This window comes from Oncorhynchus masou, chromosome 20, assembly GCF_036934945.1.
Source record: "Oncorhynchus masou masou isolate Uvic2021 chromosome 20, UVic_Omas_1.1, whole genome shotgun sequence".
NCBI classification, from domain to species: Eukaryota; Metazoa; Chordata; class Actinopteri; order Salmoniformes; family Salmonidae; genus Oncorhynchus; species Oncorhynchus masou.
Window position 1 is genome coordinate 24,121,949 of NC_088231.1, and position 15,000 is coordinate 24,136,948.

Here is a 15,000-nt window from a genome sequence, read left to right on the forward strand (position 1 = left end):
TTATTATCAACGAGCTTCAGTTTGGTCCTTCCCACTTCCTGTATGTAAAATAGCATTTGAGGATCGACTCGGTGTCAGATTACGGAGGGAACTTTTTGTTTACCACCAGGGACTCTGGTCTTTCCTCCTTGGGTGACTGTCTAGATGAGAACGACTAAACACTTGACTGAATTTAGTCTGAGTTATTGTCAGGCAACTACTGAAGAAGCTGTTGACAACGTCCTTGATGGGGGGGGGGGGACTCACTCTGGGTCTTTCTCATTGAATGACTTACGGATTTAATTAGGTTTGCCTTCTCAGTCGTTGGATGAGAACTGAGAACGGATTAAATCGGTGTTGGATTAACGTATCGGAGGGACCGGACGGCATCATTCCCAGGGACCGGATCTGGGACCGAGAGGCCAGGGGTTTGAGACACAGTGGTGTAACAATAGTGTATGGATGGAGTAAGAGTCGAGAATGGATGGAGGGAACTGGCTCCCCCTGAGGATGAGGTACCTGCCTCGTTGGCATCACACCGGCTCCTACCAGCTGTACCCAGGTAACACAGTAGTGGTACCAGCTATACCCATACAGTAGTGGTACCAGCTATATCACTATATCCAGACAGTAGTGGTACCATCTATACCCAGGTAACACAGTAGTGGTACCATCTGTACCCAGGTAACACAGTAGTGGTACCAGCTATACCCAGGTAACACAGTAGTGGTACCAGCTATACCCAGGTAACACAGTAGTGGTACCAGCTATATCACTATATCCACACAGTAGTGGTACCAGCTATACCCAGGTAACACAGTAGTGGTACCAGCTATACCCAGGTAACACAGTAGTGGTACCAGCTATATCACTATATCCAGACAGTAGTGGTACCATCTATACCCAGGTAACACAGTAGTGGTACCAGCTATATCCAGGTAACACAGTAGTGGTACCATCTGTACCCAGGTAACACAGTAGTGGTACCAGCTATACCCAGGTAACACAGTAGTGGTACCAGCTATACCCAGACAGTAGTGGTACCATCTATATCACGATATCCAGACAGTAGTGGTACCATCTATACCACTATATCCAGACAGTAGTGGTACCATCTATACCCAGGTAACACAGTAGTGGTACCAGCTATATCACTATATCCAGACAGTAGTGGTACCAGCTATACCACTATACCCAGACAGTAGTGGTACCATCTATATCACTATATCCAGACAGTAGTGGTACCATCTATACCCAGGTAACACAGTAGTGGTACCATCTATATCACGATATCCAGACAGTAGTGGTACCATCTATACCCAGGTAACACAGTAGTGGTACCAGCTATATCACTATATCCAGACAGTAGTGGTACCATCTATACCCAGGTAACACAGTAGTGGTACCATCTATACCCAGGTAACACAGTAGTGGTACCAGCTATATCACTATATCCAGACAGTAGTGGTACCAGCTATATCACTATATCCAGACAGTAGTGGTACCATCTATATCACTATATCCAGACAGTAGTGGTACCAGCTATATCACTATATCCAGACAGTAGTGGTACCAGCTATACCACTATACCCAGACAGTAGTGGTACCATCTATATCACGATATCCAGACAGTAGTGGTACCATCTATATCACTATATCCAGACAGTAGTGGTACCATCTATACCCAGGTAACACAGTAGTGGTACCAGCTATATCACTATACCCAGACAGTAGTGGTACCATCTATATCACGATATCCAGACAGTAGTGGTACCATCTATATCACTATATCCAGACAGTAGTGGTACCATCTATATCACTATACCCATACAGTAGTGGTACCAGCTATATCACTATATCCAGACAGTAGTGGTACCATCTATACCCAGGTAACACAGTAGTGGTACCAGCTATACCCAGGTAACACAGTAGTGGTACCATCTATATCACTATATCCAGGTAACACAGTAGTGGTACCAGCTATACCCAGGTAACACAGTAGTGGTACCATCTATATCACTATATCCAGACAGTAGTGGTACCAGCTATATCCAGACAGTAGTGGTACCAGCTATATCACTATATCCAGACAGTAGTGGTACCATCTATATCACTATATCCAGACAGTAGTGGTACCATCTATACCCAGGTAACACAGTAGTGGTACCATCTATATCACTATATCCAGACAGTAGTGGTACCAGCTATACCCAGACAGTAGTGGTACCAGCTATACCCAGGTAACACAGTAGTGGTACCAGCTATACCCAGGTAACACAGTAGTGGTACCAGCTATATCACTATATCCAGACAGTAGTGGTACCAGCTATACCCAGGTAACACAGTAGTGGTACCAGCTATACCCAGGTAACACAGTAGTGGTACCAGCTATATCACTATATCCAGACAGTAGTGGTACCAGCTATACCCAGACAGTAGTGGTACCAGCTATACCACTATATCCAGACAGTAGTGGTACCAGCTATACCCAGACAGTAGTGGTACCATCTATATCACTATATCCAGACAGTAGTGGTACCAGCTATACCCAGACAGTAGTGGTACCAGCTATACCCAGACAGTAGTGGTACCAGCTATACCCAGGTAACACAGTAGTGGTACCATCTATACCCAGGTAACACAGTAGTGGTACCAACGATACCCAGGTAACACAGTAGTGGTACCAGCTATACCCAGACAGTAGTGGTACCAGCTATACCCAGGTAACACAGTAGTGGTACCATCTATACCCAGGTAACACAGTAGTGGTACCAACGATACCCAGGTAACACAGTAGTGGTACCAGCTATACCCATACAGTAGTGGTACCAGCTATATCACTATACCCAGGTAACACAGTAGTGGTACCAGCTATATCACTATATCCAGACAGTAGTGGTACCAACGATACCCAGGTAACACAGTAGTGGTACCAGCTATATCACTATATCCAGGTAACACAGTAGTGGTACCAGCTATATCACTATATCCAGACAGTAGTGGTACCAGCTATACCCAGGTAACACAGTAGTGGTACCAGCTGTACCCAGGTAACACAGTAGTGGTACCAGCTATACCCAGGTAACACAGTAGTGGTACCAGCTATATCACTATATCCAGACAGTAGTGGTACCAGCTATACCCAGACAGTAGTGGTACCAGCTATATCACTATACCCAGGTAACACAGTAGTGGTACCAGCTATACCCAGACAGTAGTGGTACCAGCTATACCCAGACAGTAGTGGTACCAGCTATATCACTATACCCAGGTAACACAGTAGTGGTACCAGCTATACCCAGACAGTAGTGGTACCAGCTATACCCAGACAGTAGTGGTACCAGCTATATCACTATACCCAGGTAACACAGTAGTGGTACCAGCTATACCCAGACAGTAGTGGTACCAGCTATACCCAGGTAACACAGTAGTGGTACCAGCTATACCCAGGTAACACAGTAGTGGTACCAGCTATATCACTATATCCAGACAGTAGTGGTACCAGCTGTACCCAGGTAACACAGTAGTGGTACCAGCTATATCCAGACAGTAGTGGTACCAGCTATATCCAGGTAACACAGTAGTGGTACCAGCTATATCACTATACCCAGACAGTAGTGGTACCAGCTATATCACTATATCCAGACAGTAGTGGTACCAGCTATACCCAGACAGTAGTGGTACCATCTATACCCAGGTAACACAGTAGTGGTACCAGCTATACCCAGGTAACACAGTAGTGGTACCAGCTATATCACTATATCCAGACAGTAGTGGTACCAGCTGTACCCAGGTAACACAGTAGTGGTACCAGCTATATCCAGGTAACACAGTAGTGGTACCAGCTATACCCAGACAGTAGTGGTACCAGCTATACCCAGGTAACACAGTAGTGGTACCAGCTATACCCAGGTAACACAGTAGTGGTACCAGCTATACCCAGACAGTAGTGGTACCAGCTATTTCACTATAACCAGACAGTAGTGGTACCATCTATACCCAGGTAACACAGTAGTGGTACCAGCTATACCCAGGTAACACAGTAGTGGTACCAGCTATACCCAGACAGTAGTGGTACCAGCTATACCCAGGTAACACAGTAGTGGTACCAGCTATACCCAGGTAACACAGTAGTGGTACCAGCTATATCACTATACCCAGACAGTAGTGGTACCAGCTATATCACTATATCCAGACAGTAGTGGTACCAGCTATACCCAGACAGTAGTGGTACCAGCTATACCCAGACAGTAGTGGTACCATCTATATCACTATACCCAGACAGTAGTGGTACCATCTATACCCAGGTAACACAGTAGTGGTACCAGCTATATCACTATACCCAGACAGTAGTGGTACCAGCTATATCACTATATCCAGACAGTAGTGGTACCAGCTATACCCAGACAGTAGTGGTACCAGCTATACCCAGACAGTAGTGGTACCATCTATATCACTATACCCAGACAGTAGTGGTACCATCTATATCCAGGTAACACAGTAGTGGTACCAGCTATACCCAGGTAACACAGTAGTGGTACCAGCTATATCACTATATCCAGACAGTAGTGGTACCAGCTGTACCCAGGTAACACAGTAGTGGTACCAGCTATATCCAGGTAACACAGTAGTGGTACCAGCTATACCCAGACAGTAGTGGTACCAGCTATACCCAGGTAACACAGTAGTGGTACCAGCTATACCCAGGTAACACAGTAGTGGTACCAGCTATACCCAGACAGTAGTGGTACCAGCTATTTCACTATAACCAGACAGTAGTGGTACCATCTATACCCAGGTAACACAGTAGTGGTACCAGCTATACCCAGGTAACACAGTAGTGGTACCAGCTATATCACTATATCCAGACAGTAGTGGTACCAGCTATACCCAGACAGTAGTGGTACCAGCTATATCACTATATCCAGACAGTAGTGGTACCAGCTATACCCAGACAGTAGTGGTACCAGCTATATCACTATATCCAGACAGTAGTGGTACCAGCTATACCCAGACAGTAGTGGTACCAGCTATACCCAGACAGTAGTGGTACCAGCTATACCCAGGTAACACAGTAGTGGTACCAGCTGTACCCAGGTAACACAGTAGTGGTACCAGCTATACCCAGGTAACACAGTAGTGGTACCATCTATATCCAGGTAACACAGTAGTGGTACCAGCTATACCCAGACAGTAGTGGTACCAGCTATACCCAGACAGTAGTGGTACCAGCTATACCCAGGTAACACAGTAGTGGTACCAGCTGTACCCAGGTAACACAGTAGTGGTACCAGCTATACCCAGGTAACACAGTAGTGGTACCAGCTGTACCCAGACAGTAGTGGTACCAGCTATACCCAGGTAACACAGTAGTGGTACCAGCTATACCCAGACAGTAGTGGTACCATCTGTACCCAGGTAACACAGTAGTGGTACCAGCTATACCCAGACAGTAGTGGTACCAGCTATACTCAGGTAACACAGTAGTGGTACCAGCTGTACCCAGGTAACACAGTAGTGGTACCAGCTATATCCAGACAGTAGTGGTACCAGCTATATCCAGACAGTAGTGGTACCAGCTGTACCCAGGTAACACAGTAGTGGTACCAGCTGTACCCAGGTAACACAGTAGTGGTACCAGCTATATCCAGACAGTAGTGGTACCAGCTATATCCAGACAGTAGTGGTACCAGCTGTACCCAGGTAACACAGTAGTGGTACCAGCTATATCCAGGTAACACAGTAGTGGTACCAGCTATATCACTATATCCAGGTAACACAGTAGTGGTACCAGCTATACCCAGACAGTAGTGGTACCAGCTATATCACTATATCCAGACAGTAGTGGTACCAGCTATATCCAGACAGTAGTGGTACCAGCTGTACCCAGGTAACACAGTAGTGGTACCAGCTATACCCAGGTAACACAGTAGTGGTACCAGCTATACCCAGACAGTAGTGGTACCAGCTATACCCAGACAGTAGTGGTACCAGCTATACCCAGGTAACACAGTAGTGGTACCAGCTATACCCAGACAGTAGTGGTACCATCTATACCCAGGTAACACAGTAGTGGTACCAGCTATACCCAGACAGTAGTGGTACCAGCTATACCCAGGTAACACAGTAGTGGTACCATCTATACCCAGACAGTAGTGGTACCAGCTATATCCAGACAGTAGTGGTACCAGCTATATCCAGACAGTAGTGGTACCAGCTATACCCAGGTAACACAGTAGTGGTACCAGCTATACCCAGACAGTAGTGGTACCAGCTATATCACTATACCCAGGTAACACAGTAGTGGTACCAGCTATATCCAGACAGTAGTGGTACCAGCTATATCCAGACAGTAGTGGTACCAGCTATACCCAGGTAACACAGTAGTGGTACCATCTATACCCAGGTAACACAGTAGTGGTACCAGCTATATCACTATACCCAGGTAACACAGTAGTGGTACCAGCTATACCCAGACAGTAGTGGTACCAGCTATATCCAGACAGTAGTGGTACCAGCTATACCCAGGTAACACAGTAGTGGTACCATCTATACCCAGGTAACACAGTAGTGGTACCAGCTATATCACTATATCCAGACAGTAGTGGTACCAGCTATACCCAGACAGTAGTGGTACCAGCTATATCCAGGTAACACAGTAGTGGTACCAGCTATATCCAGACAGTAGTGGTACCAGCTATATCACTATATCCAGACAGTAGTGGTACCAGCTATATCACTATATCCAGACAGTAGTGGTACCAGCTATACCCAGACAGTAGTGGTACCATCTATACCCAGGTAACACAGTAGTGGTACCATCTATACCCAGGTAACACAGTAGTGGTACCATCTATATCACTATATCCAGGTAACACAGTAGTGGTACCAGCTATATCCAGACAGTAGTGGTACCAGCTATATCACTATACCCAGACAGTAGTGGTACCATCTATATCACTATATCCAGACAGTAGTGGTACCAGCTGTACCCAGGTAACACAGTAGTGGTACCAGCTATATCCAGACAGTAGTGGTACCAGCTATATCACTATATCCAGACAGTAGTGGTACCATCTATATCACTATATCCAGACAGTAGTGGTACCAGCTATATCCAGGTAACACAGTAGTGGTACCAGCTATACCCAGGTAACACAGTAGTGGTACCATCTATATCACTATATCCAGACAGTAGTGGTACCATCTATATCACTATATCCAGACAGTAGTGGTACCAGCTATACCCAGGTAACACAGTAGTGGTACCATCTATATCACTATATCCAGACAGTAGTGGTACCATCTATATCACTACATCCAGACAGTAGTGGTACCATCTATATCACTATATCCAGACAGTAGTGGTACCAGCTATATCACTATATCCAGACAGTAGTGGTACCAGCTATATCCAGACAGTAGTGGTACCATCTATATCACTATATCCAGACAGTAGTGGTACCAGCTATATCACTATATCCAGACAGTAGTGGTACCAGCTATATCCAGACAGTAGTGGTACCATCTATATCACTACATCCAGACAGTAGTGGTACCATCTATATCACTATATCCAGACAGTAGTGGTACCATCTATATCACTATATCCAGACAGTAGTGGTACCAGCTATACCCAGACAGTAGTGGTACCAGCTATATCCAGACAGTAGTGGTACCATCTATATCACTATATCCAGACAGTAGTGGTACCATCTATATCACGATATCCAGACAGTAGTGGTACCATCTATACCCAGGTAACACAGTAGTGGTACCAGCTGTACCCAGGTAACACAGTAGTGGTACCAGCTATACCCAGGTAACACAGTAGTGGTACCATCTATACCCAGGTAACACAGTAGTGGTACCAGCTGTACCCAGGTAACACAGTAGTGGTACCAGCTGTACCCAGGTAACACAGTAGTGGTACCATCTATATCACTATATCCAGACAGTAGTGGTACCATCTATATCACTATATCCAGACAGTAGTGGTACCATCTATACCCAGGTAACACAGTAGTGGTACCATCTATACCCAGGTAACACAGTAGTGGTACCATCTATACCCAGGTAACACAGTAGTGGTACCAGCTGTACCCAGGTAACACAGTAGTGGTACCAGCTATATCCAGGTAACACAGTAGTGGTACCAGCTATACCCAGGTAACACAGTAGTGGTACCAGCTATACCCATACAGTAGTGGTACCAGCTATATCACTATATCCAGGTAACACAGTAGTGGTACCAGCTATACCCAGGTAACACAGTAGTGGTACCATCTATATCACTATATCCAGACAGTAGTGGTACCAGCTATATCACTATATCCAGACAGTAGTGGTACCAGCTATATCACTATATCCAGACAGTAGTGGTACCAGCTATATCCAGACAGTAGTGGTACCAGCTGTACCCAGGTAACACAGTAGTGGTACCATCTATACCCAGGTAACACAGTAGTGGTACCAGCTGTACCCAGGTAACACAGTAGTGGTACCAGCTATATCCAGGTAACACAGTAGTGGTACCAGCTATATCACTATATCCAGACAGTAGTGGTACCAGCTATATCCAGACAGTAGTGGTACCATCTATATCACTATATCCAGACAGTAGTGGTACCAGCTATATCACTATATCCAGACAGTAGTGGTACCAGCTATATCCAGACAGTAGTGGTACCATCTATATCACTATATCCAGACAGTAGTGGTACCATCTATATCACTACATCCAGACAGTAGTGGTACCATCTATATCACTATATCCAGACAGTAGTGGTACCAGCTATATCACTATATCCAGACAGTAGTGGTACCAGCTATATCCAGACAGTAGTGGTACCATCTATATCACTATATCCAGACAGTAGTGGTACCAGCTATATCACTATATCCAGACAGTAGTGGTACCAGCTATATCCAGACAGTAGTGGTACCATCTATATCACTACATCCAGACAGTAGTGGTACCATCTATATCACTATATCCAGACAGTAGTGGTACCATCTATATCACTATATCCAGACAGTAGTGGTACCAGCTATACCCAGACAGTAGTGGTACCAGCTATATCCAGACAGTAGTGGTACCATCTATATCACTATATCCAGACAGTAGTGGTACCATCTATATCACGATATCCAGACAGTAGTGGTACCATCTATACCCAGGTAACACAGTAGTGGTACCAGCTGTACCCAGGTAACACAGTAGTGGTACCAGCTATACCCAGGTAACACAGTAGTGGTACCATCTATACCCAGGTAACACAGTAGTGGTACCAGCTGTACCCAGGTAACACAGTAGTGGTACCAGCTGTACCCAGGTAACACAGTAGTGGTACCATCTATATCACTATATCCAGACAGTAGTGGTACCATCTATATCACTATATCCAGACAGTAGTGGTACCATCTATACCCAGGTAACACAGTAGTGGTACCATCTATACCCAGGTAACACAGTAGTGGTACCATCTATACCCAGGTAACACAGTAGTGGTACCAGCTGTACCCAGGTAACACAGTAGTGGTACCAGCTATATCCAGGTAACACAGTAGTGGTACCAGCTATACCCAGGTAACACAGTAGTGGTACCAGCTATACCCATACAGTAGTGGTACCAGCTATATCACTATATCCAGGTAACACAGTAGTGGTACCAGCTATACCCAGGTAACACAGTAGTGGTACCATCTATATCACTATATCCAGACAGTAGTGGTACCAGCTATATCACTATATCCAGACAGTAGTGGTACCAGCTATATCACTATATCCAGACAGTAGTGGTACCAGCTATATCCAGACAGTAGTGGTACCAGCTGTACCCAGGTAACACAGTAGTGGTACCATCTATACCCAGGTAACACAGTAGTGGTACCAGCTGTACCCAGGTAACACAGTAGTGGTACCAGCTATATCCAGGTAACACAGTAGTGGTACCAGCTATATCACTATATCCAGACAGTAGTGGTACCAGCTATATCCAGACAGTAGTGGTACCATCTATATCACTATATCCAGACAGTAGTGGTACCAGCTATATCACTATATCCAGACAGTAGTGGTACCAGCTATATCCAGACAGTAGTGGTACCATCTATATCACTATATCCAGACAGTAGTGGTACCATCTATATCACTACATCCAGACAGTAGTGGTACCATCTATATCACTATATCCAGACAGTAGTGGTACCAGCTATATCACTATATCCAGACAGTAGTGGTACCAGCTATATCCAGACAGTAGTGGTACCATCTATATCACTATATCCAGACAGTAGTGGTACCAGCTATATCACTATATCCAGACAGTAGTGGTACCAGCTATATCCAGACAGTAGTGGTACCATCTATATCACTACATCCAGACAGTAGTGGTACCATCTATATCACTATATCCAGACAGTAGTGGTACCATCTATATCACTATATCCAGACAGTAGTGGTACCAGCTATACCCAGACAGTAGTGGTACCAGCTATATCCAGACAGTAGTGGTACCATCTATATCACTATATCCAGACAGTAGTGGTACCATCTATATCACGATATCCAGACAGTAGTGGTACCATCTATACCCAGGTAACACAGTAGTGGTACCAGCTGTACCCAGGTAACACAGTAGTGGTACCAGCTATACCCAGGTAACACAGTAGTGGTACCATCTATACCCAGGTAACACAGTAGTGGTACCAGCTGTACCCAGGTAACACAGTAGTGGTACCAGCTGTACCCAGGTAACACAGTAGTGGTACCATCTATATCACTATATCCAGACAGTAGTGGTACCATCTATATCACTATATCCAGACAGTAGTGGTACCATCTATACCCAGGTAACACAGTAGTGGTACCATCTATACCCAGGTAACACAGTAGTGGTACCATCTATACCCAGGTAACACAGTAGTGGTACCAGCTGTACCCAGGTAACACAGTAGTGGTACCAGCTATATCCAGGTAACACAGTAGTGGTACCAGCTATACCCAGGTAACACAGTAGTGGTACCAGCTATACCCATACAGTAGTGGTACCAGCTATATCACTATATCCAGGTAACACAGTAGTGGTACCAGCTATACCCAGGTAACACAGTAGTGGTACCATCTATATCACTATATCCAGACAGTAGTGGTACCAGCTATATCACTATATCCAGACAGTAGTGGTACCAGCTATATCACTATATCCAGACAGTAGTGGTACCAGCTATATCCAGACAGTAGTGGTACCAGCTGTACCCAGGTAACACAGTAGTGGTACCATCTATACCCAGGTAACACAGTAGTGGTACCAGCTGTACCCAGGTAACACAGTAGTGGTACCAGCTATATCCAGGTAACACAGTAGTGGTACCAGCTATATCACTATATCCAGACAGTAGTGGTACCAGCTATATCACTATATCCAGACAGTAGTGGTACCAGCTATACCCAGGTAACACAGTAGTGGTACCAGCTATACCCAGACAGTAGTGGTACCAGCTATACCCAGGTAACACAGTAGTGGTACCATCTATATCACTATATCCAGACAGTAGTGGTACCAGCTATACCCAGACAGTAGTGGTACCATCTATACCCAGGTAACACAGTAGTGGTACCAGCTATACCCAGGTAACACAGTAGTGGTACCAGCTATACCCAGGTAACACAGTAGTGGTACCATCTATATCACTATATCCAGACAGTAGTGGTACCAGCTATATCACTATATCCAGACAGTAGTGGTACTATCTATATCACTATATCCAGACAGTAGTGGTACCAGCTATACCCAGACAGTAGTGGTACCAGCTATATCCGGACAGTAGTGGTACCAGCTATACCCAGGTAACACAGTAGTGGTACCATCTATACCCAGGTAACACAGTAGTGGTACCAGCTATACCCAGACAGTAGTGGTACCATCTATATCACTATATCCAGACAGTAGTGGTACCAGCTATACCCAGGTAACACAGTAGTGGTACCAGCTATACCCAGACAGTAGTGGTACCATCTATATCACTATATCCGGACAGTAGTGGTACCATCTATACCCAGGTAACACAGTAGTGGTACCAGCTATACCCAGACAGTAGTGGTACCATCTATATCACTATATCCGGACAGTAGTGGTACCAGCTATACCCAGGTAACACAGTAGTGGTACCAGCTATACCCAGACAGTAGTGGTACCAGCTATATCCAGACAGTAGTGGTACCATCTATATCACTATATCCAGACAGTAGTGGTACCAGCTATACCCAGACAGTAGTGGTACCAGCTATATCCAGACAGTAGTGGTACCATCTATATCACTATATCCAGACAGTAGTGGTACCAGCTATATCCAGGTAACACAGTAGTGGTACCAGCTATATCCAGACAGTAGTGGTACCATCTATATCACTATACCCAGACAGTAGTGGTACCAGCTGTACCCAGGTAACACAGTAGTGGTACCAGCTATATCACTATATCCAGACAGTAGTGGTACCAGCTATACCACTATATCCAGACAGTAGTGGTACCAGCTATATCACTATATCCAGACAGTAGTGGTACCAGCTATACCACTATATCCAGACAGTAGTGGTACCAGCTATACCACGATATCCAGACAGTAGTGGTACTATCTATATCACTATATCCAGACAGTAGTGGTACCATCTATATCACTATACCCAGACAGTAGTGGTACCAGCTATACCCAGACAGTAGTGGTACCAGCTATATCCAGACAGTAGTGGTACCAGCTATATCCAGACAGTAGTGGTACCATCTATATCACTATATCCAGACAGTAGTGGTACCAGCTATATCACTATATCCAGACAGTAGTGGTACCAGCTATATCCAGACAGTAGTGGTACCAGCTGTACCCAGGTAACACAGTAGTGGTACCATCTATACCCAGGTAACACAGTAGTGGTACCAGCTGTACCCAGGTAACACAGTAGTGGTACCAGCTATATCCAGGTAACACAGTAGTGGTACCAGCTATACCCAGGTAACACAGTAGTGGTACCAGCTATACCCAGGTAACACAGTAGTGGTACCAGCTATATCACTATATCCAGACAGTAGTGGTACCAGCTATATCACTATATCCAGACAGTAGTGGTACCAGCTATACCCAGGTAACACAGTAGTGGTACCAGCTATACCCAGGTAACACAGTAGTGGTACCATCTATATCACTATATCCAGACAGTAGTGGTACCAGCTATATCACTATATCCAGACAGTAGTGGTACTATCTATATCACTATATCCAGACAGTAGTGGTACCAGCTATACCCAGACAGTAGTGGTACCAGCTATATCCGGACAGTAGTGGTACCAGCTATACCCAGGTAACACAGTAGTGGTACCATCTATACCCAGGTAACACAGTAGTGGTACCAGCTATACCCAGACAGTAGTGGTACCATCTATATCACTATATCCAGACAGTAGTGGTACCAGCTATACCCAGGTAACACAGTAGTGGTACCATCTATACCCAGGTAACACAGTAGTGGTACCAGCTATACCCAGACAGTAGTGGTACCATCTATATCACTATATCCGGACAGTAGTGGTACCAGCTATACCCAGGTAACACAGTAGTGGTACCAGCTATACCCAGACAGTAGTGGTACCAGCTATATCCAGACAGTAGTGGTACCATCTATATCACTATATCCAGACAGTAGTGGTACCAGCTATACCCAGACAGTAGTGGTACCAGCTATATCCAGACAGTAGTGGTACCATCTATATCACTATATCCAGACAGTAGTGGTACCAGCTATATCCAGGTAACACAGTAGTGGTACCAGCTATATCCAGACAGTAGTGGTACCATCTATATCACTATACCCAGACAGTAGTGGTACCAGCTGTACCCAGGTAACACAGTAGTGGTACCAGCTATATCACTATATCCAGACAGTAGTGGTACCAGCTATACCACTATATCCAGACAGTAGTGGTACCAGCTATATCACTATATCCAGACAGTAGTGGTACCAGCTATACCACTATATCCAGACAGTAGTGGTACCAGCTATACCACGATATCCAGACAGTAGTGGTACTATCTATATCACTATATCCAGACAGTAGTGGTACCATCTATATCACTATACCCAGACAGTAGTGGTACCAGCTATACCCAGACAGTAGTGGTACCAGCTATATCCAGACAGTAGTGGTACCAGCTATATCCAGACAGTAGTGGTACCAGCTATATCACTATATCCAGACAGTAGTGGTACCAGCTATATCCAGACAGTAGTGGTACCAGCTATATCACTATATCCAGACAGTAGTGGTACCATCTATATCACTATATCCAGACAGTAGTGGTACCAGCTATATCCAGGTAACACAGTAGTGGTACCATCTATACCCAGGTAACACAGTAGTGGTACCATCTATATCACTATATCCAGACAGTAGTGGTACCATCTATATCACTATATCCAGACAGTAGTGGTACCAGCTATATCACTATTTCCAGACATTAGTGGTACCAGCTATATCACTATATCCAGACAGTAGTGGTACCAGCTATATCACTATATCCAGACTGTAGTGGTACCAGCTATATCACTATATCCAGACAGTAGTGGTACCAGCTATATCACTATATCCAGACAGTAGTGGTACCAGCTATATCCAGACAGTAGTGGTACCAGCTATATCCAGACAGTAGTGGTACCAGCTATATCACTATATCCAGACAGTAGTGGTACCAGCTATATCCAGACAGTAGTGGTACCAGCTATATCCAGACAGTAGTGGTCCCAACTATATCACTATATCCAGACTGTAAATCCCAGCTTGGTTGTTGTCCAGGTATCTGGGTTGTCATTGTGAATATAGTTGGCCTGTCTTGGTTACTTCCCTTCAGTTTTCCTTCAGAAGTGTCTCAATAGGCTCGTTTGTTAACCGTGTCGGTTGCTGTGGATTCAACATGAATCTCTTGTGTAGATGGATGGGAGGAGTGTTACTCCAGCTTGGAGGAAGG

At 44.9% G+C, this 15,000-nt stretch overlaps 1 protein-coding gene across 2 annotated transcripts in view; it reads left to right on the top strand.

Moving 5' to 3' along the window:
* Positions 1–15,000, top strand: part of LOC135507195 (regulator of G-protein signaling 12-like) — a 101,444-nt gene that overhangs the window by 48,560 nt on the left and 37,884 nt on the right. The gene's annotated exons all lie outside the window — the stretch shown is intronic.